The sequence below is a fragment of the Triturus cristatus genome, chromosome 9, assembly GCF_964204655.1.
Source record: "Triturus cristatus chromosome 9, aTriCri1.1, whole genome shotgun sequence".
In the NCBI taxonomy this organism is placed as follows: Eukaryota; Metazoa; Chordata; class Amphibia; order Caudata; family Salamandridae; genus Triturus; species Triturus cristatus.
The window spans coordinates 43205090-43222039 of NC_140592.1; positions in this window are offsets into that span (position 1 = coordinate 43205090).

Genomic DNA, 16950 nt, shown 5'->3' on the forward strand with positions numbered 1-16950 from the left:
GGATGTCGTCCAACCTTCCTTGCACAAACCACACATTTTTTTGTTTTTTGTGTGTTCCAACATCTGTGCTCGTTGAGCCTTTGCAAGATGTAATGACTTACCATCTTCTTTTTTCCCATTCATTTTGGGTTTTTTTAACGTTTTTTTCTTCGAACTTTCACGCCCCTTTATTTGGATTTCCAATACATGCAATTAGTTCCGCTCTGTCGAACTTGAACTCTGCGTTCCTTTCTTGTATCCCTAATAATTTGTGGTCCGACCAAGGGGGAGTGTAGTGGAGGCAGCGTTTTAGATACATACATTGCTATGTTAGCATAAGCGCGTTAGATGTTAGAAACGCCATCTTGCCACTTTTGCTGCTTTTGCACACGACACTGCAGGGACATGTTATTATTTGAAAACTGCTTGCTTGCCTTTCTTCACATGAGAACTGTCTGTTGTTCACATCCCTAGACGTGCACTGCGACCTTGGTCTGACCATTGTGTGCAGAAACAGTCTGAGCTACCAAACAATGTATGTTTTTGAGTTCAGGTTGATCGGCCCACTCTCTAGCCATAACATGCACACAGCTGCAAATACCTGAAAGTCGAGAGCCTTTAATATTGCAGTTTGCATGCATTACACACATTCTGGAGAAGAACTTTTCCAGGTGCAGAGCAAAGCTGATCCTGTGATGTGATTCACCTAAGCTGATCTTTACGGTATGGGGTTCCCTATTCAAACCTAGAGACCTTCTATTAGTATAATAATACTAGCTCACTAGTGAAGGGAAGGTGGTTGTATTCCACTGTCATTTGTAATATGATTTCTCCCTTCATTTTCTATGGTATTGTAACAATGCTGATGGTTTTAATTATAATCATTTGTCTGCTTATGTTAGCTAAGGTACTACATCTTAGGACACGTAGTTTATAAAATAAACATTTTAAACTTTACCGTGTCTCTGATTACTCTTGTTGTGGACTGATATGAGAATAATAACGAACAGGTATTTCTGATTCCCACCATTCCTGAGAGTACTCTAAGTCGCTTGTTCTGGGTTGTCTATACATTGGGAGCTCCGAGAGAATACGGATAACGAATGGGACACTGATGCTAGTCGGATTGGGGTTCTGGGTACTGAGGTGAGTTTTTGGTACACCGCAATTCATTGAGGTCCTGGTTTCCTGCGCATAGTTCTGTGCATGAGCAGAATCCCTGAAGGGTGTTCCAGTCACGTTCTGATGTCAGAGGTGCAGGTGTCCTCCCGCCTTCTGCATTGGTACAAAGGAGCTTTCATCCCTAATGTGTGTCTGACTACTACTTGCGTTTTCGGAATGTGGTGTGGCTTTGGCGCTGAGATTGAGACAAGGGCTTGGGCTCATGGTGTCCTGATAGCGATACACACACACACATGTTGGCATGTAGGGCTAGGTGCCCAAGAGGCCTTGCGCTGCTTGTGCAGTCTCACTCCGTCTCTCTTCCTCGCTCTCTCCCTCTCTTTCCTTTGTTGTGCGTATGGCACTCCTTCTTCTCTTGGATTTTGTCTTCCAGGCTGTGTCCTACAGATTGTCCAGTGCAGACCCGCTACGACTCATCTGAATGGTTTTTTGGTTTTGGTTTGAATGCTGTTTTGTGTTGGTGATTGCATTGCTGTATGACTGATGCTCCATTTTCTGGGCACGCATGTGTGTTGGTATTCCTGCTTGTGCCACATCAGTCAAAAGATTTTTGTTTTGGGATTCGTAGTGTTGATGCGCAGTTTATTTGTCTGGGATTGGGGGGGCCCGGGGTGGGGGCCCAGGAGGGGGGGTGCTGCGGACCTGGGTGTGGCGTCAGTGGGTGTTGTGGGCGTGGCCCTCTTGGGTGTCCGTGCTGCATGGGCAGTTGCTCGGGGGCATCTGTGGTTCTTCATGTGTGGCTCTGGGATGGGCTCCCTTTCGTGGTGCAGGCTGTGGTATGACTTTGCACCAGGTCAGGGCAGGTGTTAGTTTCCTGGTGCTAACACGCCTTATCGCATGTTTTGCGTTCTTATCGCAGTTCTGTGCATGGATGTCTGTTAGGTGTGTTGGTATGTGTGTACGGTTGTCTCTAGGTGTACTGATCTCCAAGTGCATAGATGTCTGTAGTAGTATTGGTCGGTGTTTTTATTTGTGTGTGTCTGCCTTTTTATGTTGGTCTCTGTACAGCTCTACATGTATATCTTTTGGAATGAGTGCATGTGTAACTTGATGTTTAGAGGTTTTTATGCACGACTGCCTGTACTCTGGCAGTCTGTGTAAATAGAGGCCTCTGTCTCTGGTCAGTGTTATGGAACTCTTTGGTGGTTCCCTGCATGGACATCTATTGGTGTTTTGATCTGATTGTACATAGATGTTTTTAGCAGTGCTGGTCTGTGCACATGGATGTCTGTGGGGGCATTGGTCTGTGTGTGCATGGTTGTATGTAGGGGTGTTGATCTGCATGTCTATCAATGTCTGTAGGTTTATTGGTCTATGTGTCCACGGATGTCTGTAGGTGTGCTAGTCAGAGCATGCATGAATATCTATATGTGTTGATATGTGTGTGCATGGATGTCGCCAGGTGTTGGTATGTGTGTGCATGGGTGCTTGTAGGCGTGTTGGTCTATGTTTGCATAGATAGCCATTGGTTTCATTTATATGTGTGTGTGTGTGCATTGATGAATGTATTGGTCAGTGTGTGCATGGATGTCTGTAGCTGATGGTTAGTGCGTTCACAGGTGTCTGCGAGGGTGTTGATCCATGTGTGTATGGATGTCTGTAGGTGTTGTGTTGATATATGTGTACATGGGTGATTGAAGGAGCGTTCATCTGTGTATGCATGGATGTCTGTAGGTGTTGTGTTGGTATGTGTACACATGGGTGATTGAAGGAGCGTGCATCTGCGTGTGCATGGATGTCTGTAGCTGATGGTTAGTGCATTCACAGGTGTCTGTGAGGGTGTTGATCCATGTGTGTATGGATGTCTGTAGGGGGAAGCAACCATTACATTGCATTCCTTACAACGCATAACAATTACAACGTGGTCGTTACAACGACTTGCTCTAGATGGCGCTCTAAACTAAGGAATAGTATAATTTACTATTCCAACACCTTCCCTACTGTTGCACACGCTGGAGTTGGAATAGTAAATTATACTATTCCTAAATCCAGCGCGCCATTTACAGCAAATCATTGTAACGACTTGCGTTGTAATGGCACCGCAATGTAACAATGCGGTCGTTCTAACGACCGCGTTGTAATCGCATGAAATGTAAATGATTATATTCGTTTGTAGGTGTTGTGTTGGTGTGGGTGTACATGGGTGATTGAAGGAGTGTTTGTCTGTGTGTGCATGGATGTCTGTAGGTGAGGCGTTGGTGTGTGTGTACATGGGTGATTGAAGGAGTGTTCGTCTGTGTGTGCATGGATGTCTGTGTGTACATGGGTGATTGAAGGAGCGTTCGTCTGTGTGTGCATGGATGTCTGTAGGTGTTGTGTTGGTGTGTGTGTACATGGGTGATTGAAGGAACGTTCGTCTGTGTGTGCATGAATGTCTGTAGGTGTTGTGTTGGTGTGTGTGGACATGTGTGATTGAAGGAGCGTTCATCTGTGTGTGCATGGATGCCTGTAGGTGTTGTGTTGGTGTGGGTGTACATGGGTGATTGAAGGAGCATTCATCTGTGTGTGTATGGATGCCTGTAGGTGTTGTGTTGGTGTGGGTGTACATGGGTGATTGAAGGAGCGTTGATCTGTGTGTGCATGGATGCCTGTAGGTGTTGTGTTGGTGTGTGTGAACATGGGTGATTGAAGGAGCATTCATCTGTGTGTGTATGGATGCCTGTAGGTGTTGTGTTGGTGTGGGTGTACATGGGTGATTGAAGGAGCGTTGATCTGTGTGTGCATGGATGCCTGTAGGTGTTGTGTTGGTGTGTGTGAACATGGGTGATTGAAGGAGCATTCATCTGTGTGTGCATGGATGTCTGTAGGTGTTGTGTTGGTATGTGTGTACATGGGTGATTAAAGGAGTGTTCATCTGTGTGTGCATGAGTGTCTGTTGTTATTAGTCTATTTTGTCCCTGACTCACACTTTGATTATGATCATTATGACTGTGCAATAATTGCCAACCTATTTTTCATTCGTAAACTAACTGATGAGCCTGGGTTGTACTGTGTCTTATATTTATATGCTATGTATTGTCACATCCACTTGAGCACTGTGTCATTTGCACTTTGTATATAATGAGTACACTGAAGATTGCGTAGAATTGTTGAGAATACATACCAACAAAGGAAACCCCTTGTTAGACCTCTTGTTTATTATTACAAATTTTTGTAGCACTCGAGAAATATTTTCTTAATGTATGAATAGCGGCATCAAGTGCGGGGATCACTGATGGAGAGTGTGACTCCCACCCAATAAATGGCACCCGTGGCATCTTGTACATATATATAATAACCCTGGGCGGAGTATGAGGAGTGGTGCTCCGCGTAGTTCCACTGAGTTTAAAAAAAACTCTGAGGAAGTACGCTCCGCTCCGCGCCCTCCCAAAGTGATTAAAAGTAATTAAAAAGGCACTTACCTGCCTTGTCTTCCTCGGCTGCCTCCTCCTCGCAATGGCTGCTCTCTCCTGCCTCCTCCTCACACTGAATAACCCCTATGTTGTACATCTTGTCGTGCGCATACGCATTTGCTAGACGTACAATGTAGGGGCTATTCAGTGAAGAAGGACGGCGAGGAGGAGGCAGGAGAGAGCAGCCATTGCGAGGTGGAGGCAGCCACGGGGCAGGTAAGTGCCTTTTAAATTATTTTTAATAACTTTGGGAGGGTAGAGGGGCCGGGTAACTACACTCCGCCACAGAGTCGTAGTTTTGCCTGAACTCCGCGTTCGCAGCGGGGCGCGGAGTGGGCAAAATTACGCAAACTCCGCTGGCAGAGCGTAGTTACTCACCCAGGGTTAATATATCAAATTTACCCCTGCCCCGTTGGGCACATAGGGTGGCCCTTGTTTTGAACTTAAATAATTAGTCTATGAAGACATGAATGTCTGTTAGCGTATGGCTTTGTCTGCCTACATGAATGTTTGTATGTATGACCTATGACAGTGTGTGCAAGAATACAATGTCTGCCTCTGTGCACACTCTGCTGAACAAGCCAGACGTATTTGCTTTGCAAAACCCTTCCTGAAAGTCTAAGAAAGGCAACATCTGCAGTACTGTTATTAAACTTGGCTGGGCCGTCTCAGGCCTGTCTTTTCACACTGCATTATCTACAATTGGCTCTGATCACTGCAGCTCTCCAATGTAATTGACACTGCATTGGTTCATATTTACAGCTGTGTTCTCTTCCTTTTTGACTGCAGATTGCTCCAAATTGGATTACTCTGCTTCTCACAGAGCGTCACGTGATGTGTCCTTGTAGTACACACAGATGATAACAAAAGAAATGTCACAGCCAGGGCTTTAAGTGGGCCGGGTCTCACCGGGTCTGAGCACCTGTAGTTTTTTTAAGGGGGCCTTGAAACGGGTCTCTATCGGGCTCTGTTTTGTACCCTGGCACAGGCGGTCCGTTTTTTCCTGGACTGCAGTGACAGCAGGCACATCGATGTGCACGTGCTCACACTGCTCACTTCTCATTAGTGGAGAAGTTACGGCATGACGTCGTACCAGGTGAGCGTTGTAGGGGAAGGGAAATCCTTTAAAGAGAATCATTTTCTCTGGATTTCCCTTGTCATTTTGAAACTCAAGAGCAGCAACATTGTGGTGGTGTCACCAGAGCTTTAAGTGGAAGCATAGTACAAGGGTGTCTGCATGCAGGGTAGGATTCTTTATGTGTAGGAAGGTGTCCCTTCCTGCACATAAACAATCCTGAAATGCCATTTTGTCACTTTCATGTGTGCTGCTTCATGCAGCACACATGAAAGTGAGAAGATGGCATTTTTCTTTCAAGATTGTTTATGTGCAGGAAGGGACACCTTCCTGTACATAAACAATCCATGACATTTTGCTTTTTCCATGTGTGCTGCACAGTGGCGTAACGAAAGTTCAAGGGCCCCCCCTGCAATATACACAGATGGGGCCCCCTCCGGATTTATTCCGAAGCGCACAGGCAGAAGTACTGTGCTGAGGGGGCCCCCCGCACAGCGGGGGATGCGGGGGCCTGTGTTATGCCCTTGGTGCTGCACAAGGCAGCACACATGGGAAAAGCAAAAACGAGGAGAAATAATGCATTTCTCTCGTTTCGCCAATTCAAGACTAGGATTTTCCTGGTCTTAATTTTGGCGCTGCCTCCTATGTACGCCACCCTTGTACATAGGGGTCAGCGTCAAAAATAATGAGTGTTGCGGTGGAAAGCCCATCGCAACACCCACTGCACACCCCTTTCACGCTAAGCATAGGTTGAAAGGGGGTCTTATTTACAAGGCAGCGTTAAGCCACGTTAAGTGCCTTAACGCTGCCCTGCAACTAAGGCGCAGCCCCTATCGCCACCACAACGTTGATAAAAGTGACGTTGTGGCGATAGGGGCTTGTACATATCCCCTCAGTTTTCTTAAAGAATAAAGATTCAGCCCCTCACACTAAGGGCTCGATTCTGATGCGGTTAGGAAGGCCTCCTTACTGCATTTGCTCCTTCTGAATTGGGAACGTGTCTTCCCGACTGATGGCCCGATTACTATGTGGTTAGGAACATATGCTCCCATAGAAGTCAATGGGAGTCCAACCAAATCGTATCTGGAAGCATCCAGATGCATCATACTCTGTCGGTGGGACTCTCCCAAACCCAGTCGGTCGGAAACCATTTCCAAACCGATTCAATCGGGAAAATGTCCTAACCGCATCAGAATCTGGCCCCAAGTCTTTGAATTTATGCAATTGGAAATTGACCTTATAATACATGTCAACATATTCAAACTTTGAAGTGGGAGATTTTGAACAATAAATGATGGGAATGTATTTTTCCCATTTTGAAGCAAAGGCAATTTTAGGTAGGAAATACCTAAAATAAAGTCATTATGGCTAAAAAAAAAGCGGGAGTCTTCCGCCTGAATCGGGTCTATGCCATGATTGCATGTATGCCTTCTCTCTGTGTCTTTGGACTGTCTCTCTGCCTGCGTTCCAGACAGAGAGAAAGGACAATGAGGCCTCAGAGAGGAAAGACTGCAGCATACATGCCTAAAAACCAGATTCAGGCGGTTGACTCCCAATGTTTTAAGCGAAAAATGGCTTTATTTTGGTTGTCTCCTGCCTATAATTCCTCTCCTTCAATAGAAGTCAATAGGGAAAAATACATTCTCCCGATTATTTTATTTTTTAAAACTCCCACTTCTCTCTTGCAAAATGTTGGCATGCCAGCTGCAGCCAAGCAGGAGCAGTGGGGGCCGGAAGTGCAGAAAATGTTTAGGTCTAGCCTGAGCTTCTCAGCGAGGCTTTAGTAAGGGCTTTTAAATTCTAAACACACGCTCATGCGTGTGTTTTTTTTTTATCACGCGCAATTGACCTTTACATGCGTCTTTGTAAGAAAGACAGCAAGCAATTGGTCCACGACACGGGTGATTGTCCTGCCTTCTTTGTTCCCTGCCCTAGGGTGCTCTAATGCCATCTGTTGCCAATTATCGTGTTCGTGTTAATTGGAAACAGATGGCGCGATGGCGGTTAGCGCTGGTCTTTCGTCCTGCAGCGGCAGACACAAGCGCGCGCGCACCACTGACGGGCTTGTTTTTTTTGTGTTAAGCAGCGGTTTTGCTTCTTATTGCAGGGCGCGAGGTTGATCACTTTTTGGCTCACATTTTTGCACCGTAGGCCGTATTTGGTGCCGTTGCAGGATAGATGGCACATCTGTAGCTTGAATGCTTTAGATTGTTTTTGTTTTTTAGCTACAGTGGTTTGTGGTAGTTTTCCCTAGCAGAATGCAGCTCCACCTGGTGGCGAGGCTTTGGCCCCATCCCGTCTGCTTGCCAGCCACGCCAAAACTTTTGGGGGCATGCGGCATGTGTCATGGAACAAGATGGAAGATGGTGGAGAGAGGACAGACTGACGAGTTTGAACTTCTGCCCTTTTTATGGGCAATGACACAAAACTGGTAAGATCCTTCCACCCATAATGTGATTCAGGTTTTGAAATAAATAACTCCAGAAAAATGTTTTGTTAAGTCAGTCCTTGGGGGTCAGAGGTTACTGGCGATAGTCTGGCACAGAATAGGGGGATATGGGCTGCTTTAGAACCATGCCGCGTGGGGGGGGGGGGTATGAACTGCCCCACTGCAATACTTTGCAAGCCCTTCCCTCTGTTTTTGCCTCTTTCTCCTCTGGTAATGGCGAGCCACCAGTGGCCCTTCGCTGTTGACCGATGGTGGGGAGGGGACTGTTTAGGGCCCTTGAACGAGGTTATGGACTGGTTGTGCCCAATTCGTCGATGGTAATATTGTCATGTTGGTCTTATTGCAAAGACAGGATGCGGACTGATTTTGTTGTGATGTCTGTAGAGGAGGCCATGCCATCCTGGCCTCGGCCCCCCGACCCCCTCCCCAACCCCTTCCCCCCCGTTTTGCAGGATGTTACGTGCGTAGTGGCAGATTCTGTAAGTTTGCACGCTGTAAAAGAGAGATCAGAACAGCGCTATATCTTCTAAGATATGGGAGGACCGTGGGCAAGAACCAAAATAACATTTAAGAGAGTCCAAGAGCACTGTCTGAATTTCAGTAGCCCGTAATGAGCCAATATTTTGAATATACATCAAACACAGCCGGAATGAGCACTAAGCATTAATTATTATTTTACAAGTAAAATAGAATGCACATGCATTAGGGTATACCCGTCTGCCAATTCCAAACTCTAAACCAGGCACTCTGTCACCAAGCGCTATAAAAAAGGTGTATAAAATATTGCTAGAGTTTCACGGGCACCTGCGTCATAGCTCCACCTGTCTCCGCGTAATAATGAGCGACTGGTTCCTTTTCATCAAACACATTAGAAATGCTTGAAGTTGTAAGCAGTGAATCTGTAAGCTTTTAGGGGGCATATTATCAAGGACGGCGTTAAAATTATCGCCGCTTTGCTAAAAGCGGCGATAATGGGCTTGATAATATGCCGCAGAGAATTCCCATAGAAGCCCATGTTCTGGTGTGAACATGGGCTTCTATTGGAATTCTCTGCGGCCTATTATCAAGCCCATTATCGATGCTTTAGCGGCAGTTTCCTGCCGCTAAAGGGGCGATAATTTTAGCGCCGTCCTTGATAATATGCCCCTTAGTTTTCATCGAGGAGTTGCAGTCAGCCGAGGCGCGGTCAGACCTCCACGTAGAGGGGAAGGAGGCGCTGCCAGAAAGCGGCATTTCACCCATGGCGTTCCCAGGCTGTGGAGGGTTTTAGTTTCTCAAGCCTTTCCCTGGAGGGTTCATTCTACCGAGTGAGGAAGCACGATGCTCAATTGTGCATCCTGGCATTAGTGGTGCATGGCTGTACTGTGGCATCGGACTGAAATACACTGCACTCTGGGTTATGGGGGCGGGGGGCCACCGTGGCCTATTAGCTGTGCAGCCTGAGAACTACATTCGAATTCCTGCTTCCCCTCGAGAGCACGTGGTGTGAGTGACCCTGAACGAATCACTCAGTCAGTGGGTGCGTCATTTCCTTTATCCGTTTTAACTGTGTTATGAAAACATTGTTTTCTGTGTCAAAACATAAGTTAAAGGTGCCTTTCAGAACAGACTTTGGAATGTATTTGTGAGTGTGTGCAAGAGGGGGTTGTTAGGGTGTTGGGAGACTGATGGGGGACACCGAGGGTCTTTGGTCTGTGATGAAATGTATATTGCCATAGATGGGTGGCAGTCATGGGCGGTTGATGGCAAGATAGCAGGCACCAGAGGGAGAGTTTAAGTGTGGGGCATTTGTAAGAAATGATTGATCATTGATTCCCGCTTTAAGCTTTCCTAAATATGGTCTTTGTAAGTTTACGGTTGTGGGAACAGATTTGTTACCACTTTTGTGCCCGGCTTGCATCACAAAAGTTGAGGTGACAAACCCAACCAAGGAATACAAGCTCAACTGATCTACCATAACGAATTCTCTTAATAATCTGGCCCCCCGTAATTGACGCGAGGGCGTTCTGTAGGTGACTATGCACCATGGTTTAGTGATAAACTTCGCTCCCTAATGGAAGCACTGAAAGAGACAGAGAGAGGAGGCAGGCAATCTAACTATCATTCTGATATAAGGCACTATCAGAAAGAGCAACGAAAGCAGCCCCGAAGAAACATTTTTCCAACAGAATCTTAACAGCGCCCACCACTGAAGAGTAAGTATTTGCAAACACAAAATAATTCTACTCTGAGGTCCCTCATTCTGATCAATCTGGCACAATTTGCAAACAATTCAGTGACTCCTTTCATAACCTAAATTGTAAAAATTTGAACTTCTATTGCTAGCTCTGCTTCCATAAAAAACTAGAATTGATATGTCATTACACACATAAACAAGCATTGGCATAGCCAATAGGTCTCGCCTTTGGGACATTATAAGTGTTTAGCCATGCAACAGTTGATGTTGCACCAAGGATATTGTGCTGCATAATTAAATACTTATAAGGTCCCAAAGGAGAGACCTATTGGCTATGCCAATGCTTGTTGCATTTGCAAACGCTGCAGTTCGCTGAATCACAGGGTTTGCGACCCTTGGGAAGAACCTTCCCGACCCCCACAAAAGGGAAGAGAAGAGAAGCAATCGGAACTGTAATTAGGAGGGGCTGTGAAATAGCCGCCGGCCTCTAAACTGAGATTATCAATGGGATGTATCAATATATCGATAATATGTGACTGTCAGCGGTCACCAACCTTCATCAGATCCTGACAGCCGAGCGGACATGACGTCAGATCTACAAAAGGGAAGTTGTCCAAGGGACTTTGAGATTCATCTTGGGGCAGGTCGGGGGAGCAGACAGTGGCTGTGGAGACAACTCCAGGACCCCCCTGAAGTCTTTCAAAATGCTTCCAAAACAGCATCTGTGCTCAGGCTGCTTCAAAAAATATTTCCTGTGTGGGAATACAAATGCAGAGATGAAAGTCTTTTGTCCCTTGTAGGCCTCTGTCCTTGCATTCACAGCCAGTCCCCAGGGTCGCAAATAGCGACCTTCCTCGTTAACGTTCATTTGTTAAGTCATGCTACCGCCCTGTGAAAACGGACAATTATGAATGCCACCTCTTTATATATTGGTCATTCACCAATTGCATACTTCTTGGCAGGGAGAGGATGTGGCGTAACAACCTGAGCTGTAGACTTTGGAACTGGGGAACCGAGTTCAAGTCTTGGCGTCTGCTCAACATCCTGTGATTTTGGGCAAATCGCTTAATCTCCAGGTACCTGCACCAATGAATGTGTCCTTGTGTGATGTAACTGGTGCTCATGTGAAGGGCTCCAATACCTTCGGGTTGAGTTCGCGAAATATAAAACTGCATTTAAAAAGTCTGTCTACAATCTGCACATTTTGAGTTGTGAAGAGGGCTCCAAAACCCGTGCTGGCGCTTACGGAGGCGGTCAGTTCTTGATTCGGAGGCAATGCTGGGTAACAGGCTGGGCTGTGCAGTGGGCACCGACAGAGCAGGTCTCTGCGGACAAGTCAACCCTCCTCCTATCCCACACATTGGACTGGTTGTGAGGGGTGTCTGTGCGCGGTCTGAGGGTGCACACATGCATAGGAGAATGACAATATGGAATCAGAGCACAGGGCACGCAGAGGAGCTTTGTGTCTTTGTGTGGCTTCGCAACACACTACACCCTGGAGTTAATACAACACCAGGCACGAAAAACCTTTGCATCTGTTTTGCCACTAACTCCTGTTAGTAGTTAAGTGCAATGTGCACTTCTCCTTCATCAGCCCAGGCACTTACGCCAGGTTTTTCCTGGAGGCATTTGGCAGAGCTAATCAGACGGAAACCGGAAACACCACAGTTACTGTTTGTGCACATTACATATTACAGATTATTTTACATCAGGGAGGAGATGTAGTCTAGGCGCTAAAGCTGCCAATTGAGGAACTAGGTTTAAATCCCAGCCTCAGCTTGACATTTTGTGATTATGGGCAAAACGCTTAATCTCGCCACGCCCACAGAAAAGTGTCATGTCTGGTTCTCCGTGAAGTGTTCTAATCTCCTCAAACCAATTTGTGCTACATAAAACTGCCCAAAAATAGGCTGATAGTACCATAGAAAAGTCTGGGTACATGTAATTCTCAAAAGCAAAGATGGCCCTTGCTCCATCAGTGCCCTGGGAGGAAAGAAATATGCCAGCCCTGCTGCTTGTGGTGAATGAAATGAGGCAGCATGGCTCCCTTTCACAGGTCAGTCCCTGGTTGACTGCGTCAAAGCAGTGCCGAGCCTCTGAACACCTGCAAAAAGATCAATTGATGGAGAGAATGCTGAACAATGTCATACATTCACCCCAGTACAGAGATCTGGGCCTAAAGCCATCTTTATTTTGCTCCCCACGCCATTCCAGTTTGGACCCAGCCATTTGCAAATCAGTCTTGACCCTGCTACCCATCGGAACAGTCCAGCCCGAACTGCCAAGCCAGGTCCTCCCTGGACTGGAAACAAGCATCCTAGGACCGGTTTTGGGCTTTCACCCCTCTTCAGCCAGGATAGCTTGATTCCAGTGGCATGGAGAGCACGGGACTCACGTCTGAGCATACCCGTCCCACTCTGGGTGACAAATGCAAAAACAACTGTTGATGGACAGAATGCAGAACAATGTGATACATTCACCCCAGTACAGAGATCTGGGCCTAAATCTAATCGTTTTTTTGCTCACCATGCCATTACAGTTTGAACTCAGCCATATGCAAATCAGTCTTGACCCTGTGCCTCATGGGAACAGTCCGGCCCGAACTGCCAAGCCAGGTCCTCCCTGGACTGGAACCAAGCATCCTAGGACCGGTTTCAGGGTTTCACCCCTCTTCAGCCAGGATAGCTTGATTCCAGTGGCATGGAGAGCACAGGACCCACGTCTGGGCATACCCGTCCCACTCGGGGTGACAAATGCAAAAATAACTATTCATGGACAGAATGCAGAACAGTGTCAAACATTCACCCCAGTACAGAGATCTGGGCCTAAATCCATCTTTTTCTTGCTCCCCATGCCATTGCAGTTTGGACCCAGCCATATGCAAATCAGTCTTGACCCTGATACCCATCGGAACAGTCCAGCCCGAACTGCCAGGCCACGCCCTCTCTGGACCGAAAACAAGCATCCTAGGACCAGTTTTGGGCTTTCACCCCTCTTCAGCCAGGATAGCTTGATTCCAGTGGCATGGAGAGCAAGGGACTCACGTCTGAGCGTACCCATCCCACTCTGGGTGGCAAATGCAAAAACAACAGTTGATGGACAGAATGCAGAACAATGTGATACATTCACCCCAGTACAGAGATCTGGGCCTAAATCCAATCGTTTTTTTGCTCACCATGCCGTTACAGTTTGAACCCAGCCATATGCAAATCAGTCTTGACCCTGTGCCTCATGGGAACAGTCCAGCCTGAACTGCCAAGCCAGGTTCTCCCTGGACTGGAACCAAGCATCCTAGGACCGGTTTCGGGGTTTCACCCCTCTTCAGCCAGGATAGCTTGATTCCAGTGGCATGGAGAGCACGGGACCCACGTCTGGGCATACCCGTCCCACTCGGGGTGACAAATGCAAAAAGAACTATTGATGGACAGAATGCAGAACAGTGTCAAACTTTCACCCCAGTACAGAGATCTGGGCCTAAATCCATTGGCACCTCCCTAACTCACCAGAATCACCCCCACCATGGCTTCTTCAGGCTGGGCCAAGTTGGGCTGTATAAACCAAAGGAAAGGATGGACGGAGTGTTGAACATTGCAAGCACTCACCCCCAGTCAACTGATCTGGGTTTAATCCATCACCGTTCTTTAGCCCACTCTGCCACCCCAGTTCAGACATGGCCATATGCAAATCAGTCTGACCCTGTGCCTCATGGGAACAGTCCAGCCCGAACTGCCAAGCCATGTCTTCCCTGGACCGGAAACAAGCTTCCTAGGACCGGTTTCTGGCATTTCAGCTGTCTTCAGCCAGGCTTGCTTGAATCCAGTGGCAAAGTGAGCAAGGGACTCACGTCTGAGCATACCCTGCCAACTTATGGCGAACAAAGTATAAACCAAAGGAAATGATGGACGGACGGAGTGTTGAACATTGCAAGCACTCACCCATGAGGCACAGGGTCAGACTGATTTGCATATGGCCATGTCTGAACTGGGGTGGCAGAGTGGGCTAAAGAACGGTGATGGATTAAACCCAGATCAGTTGACTGGGGGTGAGTGCTTGCAATGTTCAACACTCCGTCCATCATTTCCTTTGGTTTTGCCAAGTTGGGCTGTGCAAGGGGTGTTGGTGTGTGCTGGCAGGGGGTGAGAGGTAGAAGGGAGCACAAAGATGGGGGCCAATAGGGTGTTAAAAACTGTGGCTGCTGCACATTAAAAATGAGTAGAAGCACTTTAAAATGAATCACTCCAGCCAAGGTAGAGGAATGCTGCTATTGGCATCACCTCAATACAAAGAGCTACACAAGCACTTCTCACGAGTGGTGCCCTGGGCCGGGGCCCAGCTCGCCCATGCCAAAACACAGGCCCTGCACAAAAGGGTTATTATTTGCACTTCAGTGTCAGAGACCCACAAAGAGGAGAGGAGTATGTGACGTCGGGAGCACTGGGAATGCTCGACTGAAAAAGACATAACGCGCTTTTGGATTGTCGTTGCCGCGGATCTTGAGGCGACCCAGCGTTTATTTTCTTGCTAAAACTGTTGACGCGTTTTTGCTGGTTTTAGGGTATTTTTTCACAGGTGTGGACTCGCCTGGAGATGACGGCTGTGTTGTGAGTGGGGAGGTTGGATGGGAGTTTTAATGCCAGGAGTCGAAAGCGGTGCTCAATTTGTAAAGAAGATATGTGCCATGGCTCTCGTCAGGAGGCCACTGCAGCTTGCACCACCCGTCACCCCTGTCATTGCTGCCAAAGGTAGTAATAACACAACTACTAACATCAGACTCCTACAACTGTGACAGTTCGGACTATTTCAGTGCCCCAAAGCTATAAGATGGCTTGGGTGGCAGGTAATAGACATTTTTTATGTATATTGAATTAATTATTAACTGTTATTGTGGTCATCTCTAAACTAGTCGGACAGCGCCACCTTGTGCAGACTGTTACAAGCACCAGTGTTGATAATTAAGTGTCGGCACCGAGCACCGGAACCGCCGGCCTCAAATTAAGCACTGGCCGAAAGTGCCCTTCACCTTTCTTTGAGCGCCGAGCGAGAGTCCACGAGCAGTCTCTCACAGCCTGGACTTCAATGAAAATGAAATGGTGATGACCTCAGCATGACGCTAAAGCCTTATAAGGCGTGAGAGTTATGAGTGCCCGGATAAAGGAGGCATGGTCGGCTAATCTCTGTTGTCTTCCAAGGGTTAACACACCTAGGGCCTCAACACTGACACCACATCCAGAGAGTGACACTTTGTGATGTGGGCATCATAGAAAGTAGCATGCAGCAATGGGAAGTCCCCTAAATCCCCCATGTCAAGGAGGATTACTTTAGAAGCCATCCCAGAGACATTGGATGGCCCATCAACTACTTTAGAAGTCGCTTTTACATCATCAAGCTCTTAAAGTCATCAGCAGAGTTTAGAAACGTTGCCTGATGGTTTGAGGATGACATGAAAATGGGTACCTAATCTCTTCTCAAGGTGAAATTATTCCTGATGATTTAAGGATGATTACAGGATGCCTATCGGATTACTTCGAATGCATTATAGGGAGAGACCCCTCTCTGGCCTAGGAGTACAAGCGGACACAAAGGCCAGCAGAGGAGACGGCCGCAAGAAGCGCAGTGAGGCCAAGAGACAGGACGTACAAACAGGCAAACATGGATGGAGGAGGACGGCCATCTTGGAAAGCGTTAGCTGGAAGTCAGGGCTGGCTGAAGGTGTCACATGTGACAAGGGCGCACTTCTCGGCTATGCAATGTGTGGATACTGCTGCCAGGGCACACGCCACTTGGTTACCGTGATGCACCAGGTACTTCAGCAGGGGCCCAGCTGGACCAGAGAGAGCGCTTGTGGGGCCCACAGTCTGCTCACGTCATCGACCACAGTGAAGACCCACACGTCTGAGCAGCATCTCCCAGCCCCACACCATCCAGTCCAGGCCTGCAGCACGATTCCTTACTGACGCCCATCTTGTACAATAGGTAAGCAGATGAACACTCCAAAGCAACAGGTCTGGCAGGGCTGGCTCAGCCGTTCCTCCTTCTGAGAATGATAAAACAAGCACAATTAATTTGGGCTACTTACTATTGGGGCCAAAGGGCACTTCATCATGCGCGTCTTACGTAAAGATGACGCATGCTGTTCTCCGCCCCCGAGTCGGAGGCCTCCTGTGCACAGCCCTACAAGGAGTGAACGCTGACTGACAGAGAGTGCACGAGCCTGTGTGGTCATTAGAAACACACACAGGCAGGGCCGCAGCTAATCACAGGGACTTACTGCAGACGGATGAAGCGTAACTTCTGTCAACAGCGCGCGCAGAGGTCAGGTCACTCATCAGTTTAATGTGTTGCTGCCATGTTTGGGAAGCTCTGCTCCTCTGGGTCACGTGGACTCTGGACTCCGGACTCTGGGCATTAAAGGCCCGTCAAGTGTGGTGTTATTGGCTGAAACACAAAGGAAGCGTATCTGTCCCAGTACATCAGTTGATAAAAACACAATAACGCCAATGTTTACCACCTGCCACCCCTGATAATACTATGTATTTTGATCTTCGTGTTTTGTATTCTATAATTTCTTTTGTACACCGGATGTTACTGTATTTGTGTTTGATGATTGCTTTACGTTATGCCTGTGTGTCAAAGCTACACATGAAGCTATGAAACGCGTGTGAAGCTATGAAGTTTTTAAGTTTGATGCTATGAAGCT